The 16,572-nt window shown below is 31.8% G+C and overlaps 1 non-coding gene and 1 pseudogene across 1 annotated transcript; one reads left to right on the top strand and one right to left on the bottom strand.

The window, feature by feature from the left end:
- Positions 1 to 8,244: 8,244 nt before the first annotated feature.
- Positions 8,245 to 11,577, bottom strand: LOC127239563 (uncharacterized; annotated as a pseudogene).
- A 1,406-nt stretch (positions 11,578 to 12,983) lies between these two features.
- Positions 12,984 to 13,090, top strand: LOC127240019 (small nucleolar RNA R71). The gene has a single exon (XR_007836284.1). It is a non-coding gene; the product is annotated as a small nucleolar RNA R71 (small nucleolar RNA).
- The last annotated feature ends 3,482 nt before the right edge of the window (positions 13,091 to 16,572 follow it).

Below are 16,572 nucleotides of genomic sequence, written 5' to 3' on the forward strand. Positions count from 1 at the left end.
ATATTTTTTTCACAAATATTCATATTTTACATCACATCTACTTTTATACAGAAAAAGTAAGGGTATACCAAAAAAGTAAGGACAAAAATATCATTTCACTATTTTTACCTACTCACTATAATTAAAATTCTTTAATCTTCGTGCCAAAAGTAAATGTATACTTTTAGCTTGGACGGAGGGAGTATTTTTTTTTTCTCGTAACTAGACCTCTTATCATTTTAGTCCCGTAAGTAGTGCCTATTGCAAATTAGTTTCATAAGTAAAAAATTTTCGTTGGTTTAGTCCTCCGACGCCGAAGATGTCCGCGTGGCTCGCCGAAATCCACGTGTCCGCCAGGTGTCCCGTCAGGTTAACGTCACATGGATTTTATTTTATTTTTTAATTTTTTTTAATTGGATCAAATAAAAAAATTAAAAAAGACAAATAAAATTAAAAATAAATTTTTTAAAAAATTTAAAAAAATAAAAAATAAAATAAAAATCCACGTGTCCGCCAAGTGTTGCTGATCTGGCGGACACGTGGATTCTGGCGAGCCACACGGGCATTTTCTATGCCGAAGGACTAAATCAACAAAAAATTTTCACTTATAAAATTGATTTACGATATGATCTATTTATGGAATTAAAATCATAAAGGAGTTGGTTATGTAATTAAAAGAATAATTTATCCTAAAAGATATAAATTTTATATTCTGGAATTTAGTTGAATGAAGTGATGGGTTATTAAATCGATCCCATCATCACACTCACTTTTACTGTATATTTTTGTTGTCAGATATATCCCATGATATAGAGTAACCCCTCATAGCCCCCGCCACCGCCCAACTTCTCCACTTGCTTTTTAATTTAATTTTATTTATTTTGTATTTAATGCTATACTAAGAGGACATATATTTTTATATATATTTGGGGCGTATTTGTCAATTATCACATAGTTGTTAGCTGATTCAATTAGTTGATCTAATTAGCTAGTTTGATTAGCTGATTCGATTATTAAAATATTTGGTAAAATAATTGTTTGATATTAGCTGTTTATATGTAAAATGACAAGTGACGATATTTCTATTTTATTTTTGTTTCTATTATATTCAATTATGTTCTTTTGAGTTTAGAATGTTTAAAATTTTTTGTTATTAATTATTAAAAATTATAAAAATGTTATATAAATATTTATTTTTATTACAGTTACATTTAAAAAATAATATATTTTTATTAAAATATATAAATAATTTTTTTCTATTGAAAATGATATAAAATATAAAATAATAAAGTTTTCGTGTATATATTTATTAAGTTAGTTATCGATTAGTTCATTATATTTATAATTTTCAATAAATTTAATTTATTTAATTTATTTTTAGTATAAAATTTATATAACATAATTTTAATATAAAAATAAATTATTAATATTTATATTTTCTATTTTATGTTGATTTTAATAAATTTATATATTTTACAATTAAAATAATTTTTATATAAAAATTAATTATTTTAAATTTATAAAAGTAAAACTATAATATAATAAAATATTCTAATATAATTAATAAATAATCAAAATATATTTATTTGTGTAAAATGCATAATAAATTTTTAAAGGTATATAACAAATAAAAAAATTTTTACACAAAAAGCTATTTCAAAACGCTGGGTAAGTTAGCTTTTCAGAAATTAGCTTTTTGGATCCAAAAAGCTAATTTACCAAACACTTAAATTAGCTTTTTGACTAGTCAAACAGCTAAAAGCTATTCAATAAACTAAAAGCTCTTAAAAAAACTATTTGTCAAACACCCCGTTGATCTCTAAAGAAAGAATTTTTAGGAATTTTAAATTTCTTTTATAATTTTAATTGATTTATATTTGATTGGTCATTACATTTATTCTATAAGAGTTTTAAATTTTTTTTTATTTTTTTTTATTAGTTATAAGATGTATAATATAGTAGTATATAATTTAAATACAAACAATCACAGTATAAAGTAAAAACTTTTAGGAATGGTCATTTTGGTTATTGCGTTTGTTCTATATAAGAGTTTTGAATTTTATTTTATTTTTTATTTTTATGGGTTATAAGATATAATATAGTATAATATAATTTAAATACAAACAATTACAATATAAAGTAAAAATTTATAGGATTTTGAATTTCTTTTTAAAATTTTTGATTAATTATTTTGGTCACTGCATTTGTTCTATAAGAGTTTTGAATTTTTTTATTTATTTTTTATTGGTTATAAGAAGTATAATACTTCATCCGTCCAATTTCTATGGTTCTAAAGTATATTTGCACGATTTTTTAGGTGATTGTCTTTTTGTTATGAATTGACAAATTTGTCATTATTTGTATGGTAGAGATTAAAATAATAAATGAATAAAGGGTAAAAATGTAAAATTTGTGTTTAAAAATAGAAATAGGACAATAGTTGTTGGACGTTTCAAATAGGAAAGTAGGACATTAGTTTGTGGACGGAGGGAGTATAATTTAAATTCAAACAATTAATTTTTAATAATTATTATTTATTGATTGGGGATATAGAGGGTGTTTGAGAGCTTTTAACTTAATGAACAGCTTTTAGCTTATTGAACAACTTTTAATTGTTTGAGTAGTCAAAAAACTAATTTACTTAAATTAGCTTTTTGAAAGAGCTAATTTTTGAAAAGCTCATATAATCAGCATTTTGAAAGAGCTTTTTTATTTTTATTTTAATTATTTTTTATTTACTCTTAAAACTTAATTATTTATTTTATACATATAAATATATTTTTATATAAGTATTTATTAAATATTTTTAATATATTTAATTTATTAATATTATAAATTCATAGTATATAGTATAATATTTTTAGAATTATTAGTATATGTTATTTTATCTATATATATTTTATGCATGTCTTATAAATTATATAAATATTTTATAATAATATAGACTTTTGGTAATTGTTTTGATATATATATATATTTACAATAAATATATTCAAAGTAATTATTACATGGCAGTTTTTTTTATTCTTTATCATATATGATGTAAAGAGTTATCTTATCTTATAATAATATATAGGGAAAAAATCAATTTTGGTCTAAATATAATAAAAAATTTATCAATTTTGTCTCAATATAAAAAATTCATCAATTTTAGTTTCAATATATCCAAAATTTATCAATTTCGATCCCAATATAAAAAACTCATCATATAAGCAATTTCAACGTATTTTGGTCCCATTATAAACAATTTTAATCAATTTTGGTCCAACCATTAAAAAATTAACGGAAATTGCTGACATGGACACAACGGATGTGACGTGGTAGTTGACTTGGAAAGTACACGACCATGTACAATTATACATGATCATGTTGTTACATGACCATGTATATTTCAGTGTATAATTATACATGGCCATGTACAATTATACACGGTCATATATATTTCTATTTTAGTTTAAAATTTTATTTTTTTGTTATAATTTTTTTTTTAACAAAAAATTATTTTGAATTTAAAATAGTTGATATAGTTAAAATAGACAAAATCAATAGTAATTATAATATAATTAAAATCTATCAATTCAAATATAAAAATTTATAAGATATATTCTTTTGAAAAAGGTTTTGTCTAAAATTTTATTATTCATAAAAAAAATTTCTCTTACAAATATCCAATTACACAACTACTTTTTAATTTTGTATATTATAGTAGTATTAAAAATTATTTTATTATTTTGATACATTAATTGGATGTTTGTAATAGAATTTTTTTGCTAAATAGTAGAATTTTAGATAAAATGTTCCAAAAGAACATACTCGATAAATACTTATATTTGAACTAAAATTGATATATTTTAATTATATTATGATTATTATTGATTTTTTTTCCATTTTAACTATATTAACTATTCTAAATTCAAAAAAAAAAAAATTAAAAAATATAACAAAAAATTAAAATTTTAGACCGAAACAGAAAAGGTACACACACGGCTGTGTAGAATTATACATGGTCGTGTAACAACATGGTTATGTATAATTATACACTGAAATATACATGGTCATGTAACAACATGGCCGTGTATAATTGTACATGACCGTGTAACAACATGACCATGTATAATTATACACTGAAATATACATGACCCTGTAACAACATGGCCGTGTATAATTGTACATGGTCATGTAACAACATGACCATATATAATTATTAACTGAAATATACATGACCATGTAACAACATGGCCGTGTATAATTGTACATGGCCGTGTACTTTCCAGGTCAACTGCCACGTCACTTCCGTCATGTCCACGTCAGCAATTTCCGTTAGTTTTTTAACGATGGAGACCAAAATTGATTAAAATTGTTTATAATTGGACCAAAATTGATTGAAATTGTTTATATTGGGACTAAAATTGATGAGTTTTTTATATTGAGACCAAAAATTGATAAATTTTGGTTATATTAGGACCAAAATTGATGAGTTTTTTATATTAAAATCAAAATTGATAAATTTAGTTATATTGAGACTAAAATTGATTTTTTTCCTAATATATATCTTATTTTATCTTTTATATATATATATATATATATTTGAGCTCATTGTGGGCTTCACCTTGACAAAAAGTATGAATTTCTAAGATTTTTGCATTTCTTTATAAAATTTTTGATTGATTAACAAATTTTAATTGGTTAATACATGTGATTGACTTATTTAATTTTAAGAGTTTATATATATATATACATTACATATATATATATATATATTTGAACTTCATTATGAGTTTTATTACAATATAAAACAAAAATTTCTAGCTATTTAATGAATATGTTTATAGGTATATGCATATATCATATTAATATATATGTGTAAGAAAAAAGAATGAAAACTCATATGCATAAAAATTGAATTAAAAAAAAAATAATAATAAATTATAATTATTTATTTATTTATTTATTTTAATTGGATATGATATTTGATTAGTCATTGCATTTATTTTTAAATTTTTTTATTGAAGTTTTTATTGGTTATAATATTCGTTTGAATATAATTTTAAAAAATTTTGAATATCTTTTTATTTATTTAATATATGTTTTAAAATAATTATTATTGTAATATTTTTATATGGATATATATCCTATTAATATATTTATATATGTAAAAAAGGATGAATAATATTTATTATAGATAATTAATTATATCGAGTGTATATATAAATGATATAATAATTTTTTTTTTCTTGTTTTTTAATCTTCAATTAATTTAAAACAGTGTAGGAATTCGAAGTGTTTGTTATGAAAAAGATAAAACTATGATTATAATTTTATTGGAAGTTGAAACGTTTTTTTTTAAAATTATTTTACACAATAAAACTAACAAATTAATTAGTGATTATAAATATCCCTTCAACATACTGATCCTGCTCATCGGCCAATTCCATTGAATGCTACCCCAAAGCCATCTCTGACTCCTCTGCCACTGACCTGTCGCGCGATCAATCAAATATTTCATCTACTCCATGATCACAATTTAATGTAATATAGGGGAAGAGATCGTCTCCACAGGGATTGTGTGATTCACTCTTTCGTGTTCTAATTCAATAAATAAATGGGGAATTTTCTTTTATTATCTAATGAAAATAAAATAACAAAGCAATTAAATTAAAGGGGAACTGACTATCTAGGGGATGCCTGACTCAAGGGATGATGCAGCTATGACACTTGTGTTTTATCATTAATTCAATAAAGTTAATTCTTATTAAAGTATCAATAAATTGGCTATAGTTATCAACAAGCTCTGACAACCAATTTTTCATTACAGTATAGGTAATTAAGGTACGACCGTTAACTACCCCTAATTAATCAAATAAACCTAGGTGCGCACATAAGAATATTGCCTAACCGCATTCCAATTTAGAAAAACCCAATTCAAAACAATTACTACCTAAGAGGAGCAATTAGATTTGATTGTCTAACCCCCGGGAAGGAACTGTTCAACCCGGTTGTCACCTATTGAAGTGTGAATACAATTACGGATATCCTACTTGAATTGACTTTAGATTATCAGACTAATTTAAATATCGGTACCAAAATATTCAATCAATCTAACAATCAGAAACCCTATTTCCTTAGAATTAAACAAATATTAATAATAAAAAAGAACTTTTATAAAGAAAATCAAGAATCTCCAAAACAAAAGAACCAAAACATTATCACCCCTCAAACCAGAAAAGTATCTACTCTATAATCAAATAACAAAAAATAAAAGAGAAAGATGAAGTCATAGTGGGAGGGGGAAATCTTCTCTGTCGATTTGCTCCTGCTCAATCTATGAATCTCTCAGTCTCCTGCTCCTGTGCGTTTCTGCCCTAGCCGTTCTCTCTTGTCAAATAGGCGTGTCTTTTTCTTCCTTATTTGATTTTTGTCATAATTATTTTGTAGATGGGTTTTGGGCCTTTAATTAATTTTATTTCTTTTTTTATGCCAATTATGCCAAATTTAATATTTGCCCTCTGCACACAGCAAATAAACAATTTGCATATAAATTAGGTAGAATCCAATCAAAATCACCCAAATATTGTATATGATATGAACATAAAACGCATGCGATTTCCAACTATCAATTCTCCCCACACCTAGATCATGCTTGCCCTCAAGCATAAATTCGAAATAAGCCAAAGAAATCGCAGACAACTCGATATGACAAGAGGATCCAACACAACCAATTCAATCCGAATTTTAACACATCAAGCCAAGTCAACCTCACAAGATAAAGTATATTCGCACATGCTCTCTGAAGGAATTAAGTGTATAATTTGCTCAACACTTACGTAGTGCAACAAAAGATTATCCTATAGGCTTGAGTAAAAATCAAATCTCCCTTACTTAAATATTCGAATCTAGCATAAAGAATCAAAGTGACTTTCAATAAGGGTTGTAACGGGGCTTATGGTCAGGGTAGGAAAAAGGATATACAAGGGCTAAAATGTCAGAAAAGAATACAATAAGAACACGATGCTAGCATATGAAAAACAAATAAGCATAAACAATGAAATCCTTACTCTATTTACTACCCAAACTTTAATAATGAAATTAAATAAAAATACTTTATTAAGATAATTATTTATTTATTTATTTATTTTTTTTTGTTTTTTTTTATTTATTTTTCTTGTTTTTTTTTTTTGATTTTTTTTTTTGGCTTTTGCCTATATATATATACCTACACTACCCACAGTTATTCCTTCATACTATGACTTATTCGTACCCAAAGTTCGTTTCTGACTAGTGCCGAAGAAATAAAGTGCATCACAACATGGACTTAAAGTAATTCTTTCTAACATAGGGTTCAAATCGGAGAAGGCTCAATCGAAAAAAGGGTATGAGGCTAAAAAACAGTTTATTATAAAAGAAAAAAAAGGCTAAGAAGGCTCAAATGAGCTAACTAGGGGAATATATTGTGCTGGGTAATAAAGAAAGGCTTAATGGGTTACCTAATGCCCTTATCATTTTCAAAACGCAAGACCCGATAGTTGCAAGTTTAACATGCATAATCACTCAAGTTCTAGGTCATCTAATTGAGCACTACAAATCACACATGAAAAAATTTCCAAAAGCTTGAATATATGCAATTTATTTTCTAATGTGACTTTTGGAACATAGGCTCAAATTCTCACAGGGTTCAAACGTCGACTTGACTCAACATATCGCCAATCAAATGTCATTAGTCATGCCAAACTAACCTATCACACAAATCACCTTTGACTCACTTCAGACTAATCTCAAAAACATGCGAAAAGACAACAAATCACGCATAAAAATAGCACAAAAATGAAAATTTTGCCCAAAAATTTGCATAACTCTCCCCACACCTAAAGTATGCATTGTCCTCAATGTAAAGCAAGCAATAAAAAAGAAGAGGAACTTCCCCGGAGTCCATAGGGGATGTAGTAGTTGGGAGCTTTGTTAACACCTCTTCATTTGATCGTGATTTTTAGGGAGGCTTGAAGTTCTCCTGAGTCCTGTGAAAACAACTAACCAACGCAAGCCATTTAAAGGAGCGGATGTGGTGATCGGCGATGACTGAGCAGGGGAGGAAGAAGTCGACGGCGCCGGAGGTTGGAGGCGGCGACTAAACCAAACAAAACTATCAAAAGTGTTATTAGCAATTAAACAATAAAAACAAATAAAATTAAAGAAAGCAATTAAATGATTTTGGGTTGTCTCCTAAAAAGCACTTTTCTTTATAGTCTTTGAGCTAGACTTCGTCGCATCTCAGTCCTCAACTTCGACATCAGCGAGAGACACCACCTCTACAGATTCAAGTGGGAATCCCTCGTAATATGACTTAAGACGATGTCCATTGACCACAAACTTTTTCTCCGTCCTTAAGCTCTGAATCTCCACTGCACCATAAGAAAAAAGTTTAGTAACGATAAAGGGCCCTATCCACCTAGACCGCAGCTTTCCAGGGAAAAGCTTAAGACGAGAGTGATATAATAAAACTTTTTGTCCGATCTCAAATTTTTTTTTTCTGGAGATGTGATGATCATGAAAGGCTTTTGTCTTTTCCTTGTAGATTATTGCATTCTCGTATGCCTCTTGTCGAATCTCCTCCAGCTCTTGAATTTGCATTTTTCGATGGGCTCCGACTTCTTGAAGATTCATATTGCACTTTTTCACTGCCCAAAATGCCTTGTGTTGAATTTCCACAGGTAAATGGCAAGGCTTTCCATACACCAATCGAAATGGTGACATCCCTATTGGTGTCTTGTATGCTGTTCGACATGCTCACAGAGCATCATCGAGTCTCGAGCTCCAATCTTTTCTGTTCGGTTGAACTGTTTTCTCTAAGATAGACTTGATTTCGCGCTTGGAGATTTCAGCTTGTCCATTCGTTTGAGGATGATATGAGGTTGACACCTTGTGAAGCACACCATATTTTCGAAAAAGTGCAGCCATGGTTTTGTTGCAAAAGTGAGTCCCTTTGTTACTCACAATTGCCTTTGGCACTCCAAATCGAGAGAAAATATATGACTTAATGAATTCTGCAGTCACCTTAGAATCATTAGTTCGGGTGGCTCTTGCTTCTACCCATTTTGAGACATAATCAACAGCCAAGATAATATATAAGCATCCATATGAATTAGGAAATGGTCCCATAAAATCTATACCCCACACATCAAATATTTCGACAAACATCATAGGCGATTGAGGCATTTGATTACGGGAAAAGAGATTACCTGTTTGTTGACATCTATCACAAGACTTACAAAACTCAAATGCGTCCTTGAAGAGAGTAGGCCAGTAAAGTCCACTGTCCAACACCTTTCTAGCTGTCTTCTTGGATCCAAAGTGTCCACCACATGCCATAGAGTGACAAAAGGTCAAAACAGAATGAAATTCACCTCCATTAACGCACATTCGAATGATTTGATCAGAGCATCACTTCCAAAGGTAGGGGTCATCCCAAATGTAGTATTTTGCATCGCTGCGGAGCTTATCCCTTTTCGCCTTTGCCCAACCTGCAGGAAACTCGTTAGCTACTAAGTAATTAACAATATCAGCATACCAAGGGTGTGTAGTCGTAATAGAGAGAAGCTGTTCGTCAGGAAACAACACTCGAACAGGAACTGCATCTGACTCCACAGGTATGCAACTCAAGTGGTCAGCTACCAAATTTTCAGTTCCTTTCTTGTCGCGAATCTCTATGTCGAACTCTTGCAAAAGGAGCACCCATCGAATTAATCGAGGTTTGGCTTCCTTCTTTGCCATCAAGTAACGCAGAGCTGCATGGTCAGAGTACACAAACACTTTAGTGCCTAAAAGATAAGATCTAAATTTATCAAGAGCAAAAACAATAGCAAGCATCTCTTTCTCCGTGGTGGAGTAATTTCATTGAGCGCCATTCAGTGCTCGCGAAGCATAGTAGATGACATGAGAAGCTCTCCCAACTCGTTGCCCTAGAACGGCTCCCACTGCAGTATCGCTTGCATCACACATCAACTCGAATGGCAAGTCCCAATTCGGAGGTTGAATAATCGGTGGTGTTGTGAGGCACTCATTCAGTGCTCCAAATGCCTTCTTGCAATCGTCATTGAACTCATATGCTACATCTTTCTGCAGGAGGTGAAACAATGGTGCTCCGATCTTGGAGAAGTCCTTGATGAAGCGTCGGTAGAAACCTGCATGTCCTAAAAAACCACGCAGCTCTCGCACAGAAACAGGGTAAGGTAAAGCAGTGATTAGCTCAACTTTAGATTTATCTACTTCTATACCCTCATGTGACACCTTATGGCCTAAAACAATTCCTTGTTGAACCATCAGTTGACATTTCTCCCAATTGAGCACAAGGTTAGTTTCGATGCATCGTTTCAAGATTAAAGTCAAATTACCTAGACAATCATCAAAGCTAGAGCCATATACACTAAAGTCATCCATAAAAACTTCAATGATTCGCTCAATATACTCAGAGAAAATACTTACCATACATCTTTGGAATGTAGCAGGAGCGTTACACAAACCAAAAGATATCCTTCTGTAGGCGAAAACTCCAAACGGACAAGTGAATGATGTTTTCTCCTGATCCTCGGGTGCTATCGCTATCTGAAAATAACCTGGAAATCCATCTAAAAAGCAGTAATATGCGAGACCAGCGAGTCGTTCAATCATTTGATCAATATAAGGGAGAGGAAAGTGATCCTTTTTTGTTACCGCATTAAGCTTACGGTAATCTATGCATTGACGTTATCCTGTTTGTTTTCGAACCGGGAGCTTTTCTCTTTCTCGAGTCTCTTCCACCGTTACTCCAGCTTTCTTGGGAACCACTTGAACCGGACTCACCCACCTACTATCAGAGATAGGGTAGATGATACCAGCTTCGAGAAGCTTTAACACTTCTTTCTTGACTACCTCAGTCATAATCTGGTTCAACTTCCTTTGAGCTTGTCTCACTGGTTTTGAATCCTCCTCGAGTGTGATCCTATGAGTACAGAACGAGGGATCAATTCCTTTTATGTCAGCGATCGTCCATCAAATGGCGGTCTTGTGATCTTTTAGAACCTTAATCAATTTCTCTTCTTGTTTTGGTGTCAATTTTGCAGAGATGATCACCGGTAGAGTCTTCTTCTCTCCCAAATAAGCGTACTTTAGTGTTTCAGGTAAAGGCTTCAATTCCAATTCAGGTGCCTGCATCAAAGATGGTAATAAACATTGATTAGACTCATGTAAGAATATTGGAGCTAATTCATACCTTGGTGACACTCTTGGAGTTGAGTTAAGCTCCTTGAGAACTTTTCTTATTCTCTTGTCTACGGCTATCTCTCTCCCATGTTCTTTCTCTAGATGTTCCATTAACACGATCTTCAATTCGTCGGAACCACTTAATCCAAATGCGTCATGCACCAAGGGATCAATGATATCAATTGCATATAATGTTTCAGAATCAATAGGATGTTTCACAGCATCAAAAATATTGAAATGGACTTCTTCTCCATCAAATTCCAAAGCGAGAGTGCCCTTCCGTACATCAATTTTTGCTCCTGCAGTGCACATAAAAGGTCTTCCTAACAAAAGAGGCGGTGGATTAAAGCAATGTGCATCATGCATATCCAGAATATAAAAATCAACAGGAAAAATTAAGTCATTAACTTGAACTAGCACATCTTCTATCATACCATCAGGGTAAGCATTGGTTTGATCAGCAAGTTGAATAATAATTCCTGTTTCTTTTAAAGGCCCTAGATTTAAAGAGTCGTATATTGATCGTGGCATGAAATTAATAGCAGCTCCTAAAATCTAGCATAGCCTTAGTTATCTCAGTTTTTTCAATCCTACAAGGGATAGAAAACATTCCTGGATCACCTGTTTTGGGTGGTACCTTTCTTTTGAGAATAGCAGAAACGTTTTCACCCGTTATATTGTGCTCGTCCCCTCGCAATTTTCTTTTGTTGGTGCACAGTTCTTTCAAAAACTTTGCATACTAGGGGATTTGGTTGATAGCTTCTAGGAGCGGGATATTAAGTTCCACCTTCTTGAATATTTCCATCATCTCTTTTCGTTTGTTTGCCTTTTGTGGTTTCTTCAACCTTTCAGGAAAAGGAGCTGACTTAGTTTCAGTATGAAGAACAGAGTTAGAAAGTACCTTTTCATGAAGTTCAGCTTCTTTTTCAATCTCCATCTCAATATGATCCTTATTTTGTTCCTTTGAGATAGGAGGTGGATCTTCCAATTCCTTTCCGCTGCGAAGAGTTATGGCACTGATGTTCTTCGGGTTTTGCTCTGGTTGCGCAGGCCACTTTCCTCTTTCTCGTAGCTGTTTTACCTCTTCTAAAACTTGGCTAATCTGACTTTGTAGCTTGTCGACAGTTGACTTCATCTATTGCTGGAATTGCAGGGTACTGGTAGCCATAGACTTCACCAAGTCTTCCAAGGACGGACAGGAGTTGCTTGTGGGTGCTTGGGGGAGCTGTTTCTCGTAAGGGCGAGGCTGTTGCATCTGATGTATATCTCCAAATGGTTGATGAGCATTACCCTGTTGTGCGTTTCCATAACGCAAGTTCGGATTATCTTTTCAGCCTGGATTGTAGGTGTTGGAGTATGGATTGTACGCTGGAGGTCTATTCATACCGTAGTTTGCAGCGTTCACATCCACTGCACATTCTTCTTGGAGGGTCGGAGATGCATCTGTAGGGTGTCCTGCACTCGTGCATATTCCACACACCTTGACCTGGACACTCGGGTTGGATTTTTCCACGACCATCTTGCGAACAAAGCTCGTCAACTCAGAAAGTTGTTGTTGCATCGATTGGATGGCATGGTCACTGTTGTTTCCGCTCATCTGTCCAACATCCCTTGAACCAAATTGTTGCGTGTTTTCAGCCATCATCGCAATAAGATCCCAAGCTTGTGCCGATGTCTTATTTACTAGAGCTCCACCACTTGCAGCGTCGATGATGTTCCTGTCCATCAATGATAAACCATCATAAAAATATTGAATCAATAGTTGAGGGGGAATTTGATGTTGTGGACATTTAATGATAAGCTTATTAAATCGCTCCCAATATTCATTGAGCGTTTCACCTGATTGTTGTTTGATGCCACATATCTCCATCCCCAGGATCGCAGCTCTGGAAGCTGGAAAATACTTCTCCAAAAATTTCTTTTTCATGTCGTTCCACGTGTCAATACTTCCAGGTGGGAGATAGTAGAGCCAATCCTTTGCAACATCTTTAAGTGAGAATGGGAAGGCTCTGAGTTTGATCTGTTCATTAGTAACACCTGGTGGTTTCATGCTGGAGCACACCACGTCGAACTCTTGCAAGTGTTTGTGAGGTTTTTCACCTGCAAGTCCATGAAAAGAAGGCAGTAAATGGATTAAGCCAGATTTTAGTTCAAAAGCAATAGTGTTATTCAGAGTTGGAAAGTTAATGGATAAGGGCTGCTGCGCCAAGTTGGGAGCAGCCAACTCCCTTAGAGTGCGGATATCCTCAGCCATGACAGTCTCTTGATCACTTTCAGAGTCGCTAGAGCTAGAGATTCTGAGGTGGTTTAAAGATTCTGCCAGCTTCGCAACCTGAGCAGCTTTTCGTTGTTTGGCTTCCTTTCGTAGCTTTCGCTCAACCTTCTCGATCTAAAGATTAAATATAAGTTCACCTGTACGAGAAGAACGGGGCATAAACAAAAGGATAAATTAAAATAACACAAAAGAGTAAAACAAAGCGCCAATCCCCGGCAACAGCGCCAAAAATTGACCTGTCGCGCGGTCAATCAAATATTTCACCTACTCCGTGATCACAATTGAATGTAATATAGGGGAATGGATCGTCTCCACAGGGATTGTGTGATTCACTCTTTCGTGTTCTAATGCAGTAAATAAATGGGGAATTTTCTTTTATTATCTAATGAAAATAAAATAACAAAGCAATTAAATTAAAGGGGAACTGACTATCAATGGGATACCTGGCTCAAGAGATGATGCAGCTATGGCACTTGTGTTTTATCATTAATTCAATAAAGTTAATTATTATTAAAGTATCAATAAATTGGCTATAGTTATCAACAAGCTCTGACAACCAATTTTTCATTACAGTATAGGTAATTAAGGTACGACCGTTAACTACCCCTAATTAAGCAAATAAACCTAGGTGCGCCCACAAGAATATTGCCTAACCGCATTCCAATCTAAAAAAACCCAATTCAAAACAATTACTACCTAAGAGGAGCAATTAGATTTGATTGTCTAACCCCCGGGAAGGAACTGTTCAATCCGGTTGTCACCTATTCAAGTGCGAATACAATTACGGATATCCTACCTGAATTGACTTTAGATTATCAGACTCATTTAAATATCGGTACCAAAATATTCAATCAATCTAACAATCACAAACGATATTCTCAGAATTAAACAAATATTGATAATCAAAAAGAACTTTTATAAAGAAAATCAAGAATCTTCAAAATAAAAGAACCAAAACATTATCACCCCTCAAACCAGAAAAGTATCTACTCCATAATCAAATAACAAAAAATAAAAGAGAAAGATGAAGTCATAGTGGGAGGGGGAAATCTTCTCTGTCGATTTGCTCTTGCGCGATCTATGAATCTCTCAGTCTTCTGCTCCTGTGCGTTTCTGCCCTAGCCGTTCTCTCTTGTCAAATAGGCGTGTCTTTTTCTTCATTATTTGATTTTTGCCCTAATTATTTTGTAGATGGGTTTTGGGCCTTTAATTAATTTTATTTCTTTTTTTCTACCAATTATGCCAAATTTAATATTTGCCCTCTGCATAGCATATAAACAATTCGCATATAAATTAGCTAGAATCTAATCAAAATCACCCAAATATCGCATATGATATGAACATAAAACGCATGCGATTTCCAACTATCAGCCACCAACCGCGCCGTCGAAATTTCTGCCAATCATCGATGTTGCCGTCAAGACCCCTAGAGCAGGGAGAGCTCCGATCAAACTCACCAGGCTCATTCCCGCCGATGTCACGGCCTGTGCGAACGCTACCGAGCTCGGTTAGGCCGACATTATCGCCGAATTGAGCATATCTTCTTTTGTGTTTGGATTTGGTTGGAGTTTGGGGAGTTTTGATATATATTGATTTGATGGATAATAAATAAAATAATATAAATGTGTATTAAATTTAATTGATAAAATTTATATTGTATGATTTGATTATGAATATATATTATACCCAACATATATATTTAAATTTTTATTTATATGTATTATAAAAAAAATTATTTTCTAAAAAATGATATATATTGTATATATATTTTTTTCATTTTATTATAATAAATATTAAATAAAATTATAATTTTTTTTTATAAAAAAAACAGGGAATTTGGTGACCATTTTATTGTGCACAGTAATTACACAGTGAAATGGGCCAAACCCCTTGAGAAACATACCCATAATTAATTATTATTATTGTATTATATATATATACATAAAATATAATTATATTCAAATATCTACTCCCTCGTCCCAAACAATGTACAATATTTGTTTTTGGGCACGAGTTTTTATGTGAGTAGTATTAAATAGGATAATTTAGAAATTAGGTGATGTGATGTAGTAAGAAATGTATATTTTATTTTTTTATTTGGATGATGTGCGGCATATAAAGTGTGGGATAAAAATTAAGTATTAAGTATAATTAATTATTTTCTATTTTGAAAATGTTGCAGGATGTTTGGGACATACCAAAAAAAAATATTTCCAGTGTGTTTGGGACGGAGGGAGTATATTTTTTATCTATATATGTATATACTAGAGAGGGAAGCCGAGCTATGCACGATCTGATTATAAATTTTATTGAATTTTTAAAAATTAATTATTATTATTAAATATATAATGTTCTAATACGAAAATTATTTGAATAAATTAAAATATTTCACAAAATCAATTTTTATTAGATTAAATATTGGACATTAATAGATTTTATCGATTATAGATGTATATATACAGAAGTACATATGTAAATAGATCAACATTTACATGTGTAAAAGAAATGTTAAAAATTGGTCATAAAAGTGTTTTATTATTATTATTTAGGTTACAATATATTATGTCAATTGAACATTTTCAAATTATTTTTTGATATTTGTATTTTTCTGAAAAATATAAGTTCGGGATGAGTATTGGTCGATGATATTAATGCACAATACAATGTTGAATGATATTTTGAATAGAGATTTTATTGCTAGGGTGGAAAATTTTTATTGTATGACAATTTCATAGGCTTATATATAGGATCAACGATAGCATAAGATGTCTCCGTAAGTTTTAAAAGAATATAAATTTTCTTCCATTCAACAAGGGGAAGTACCGTTTGTACTTCAGAGGATTTGTTCGATTTGAAAAGATAGACATGTTATAGTGAGGAGCATGATGGGAGTGGTAGCTCTAATCCATCAAACGGATAAGTGCCCATGTTCCAAGCGATCCTTCAATGTGTGATTGCACCCAGACGTTGATGGATGCTTGAGGTCCCGAATTTGAGGCATGTGTAAAAGAAGTTAAAAAACCAAATTTATAGGATAAGAAATTATACGAACTTCTCAATGCGACTAACAAGAAGTTTTGGGAAGA

This window comes from Andrographis paniculata, unplaced genomic scaffold, assembly GCF_009805555.1.
Source record: "Andrographis paniculata isolate CXL003 unplaced genomic scaffold, ASM980555v1 Contig78END, whole genome shotgun sequence".
Taxonomy (NCBI): Eukaryota; Viridiplantae; Streptophyta; class Magnoliopsida; order Lamiales; family Acanthaceae; genus Andrographis; species Andrographis paniculata.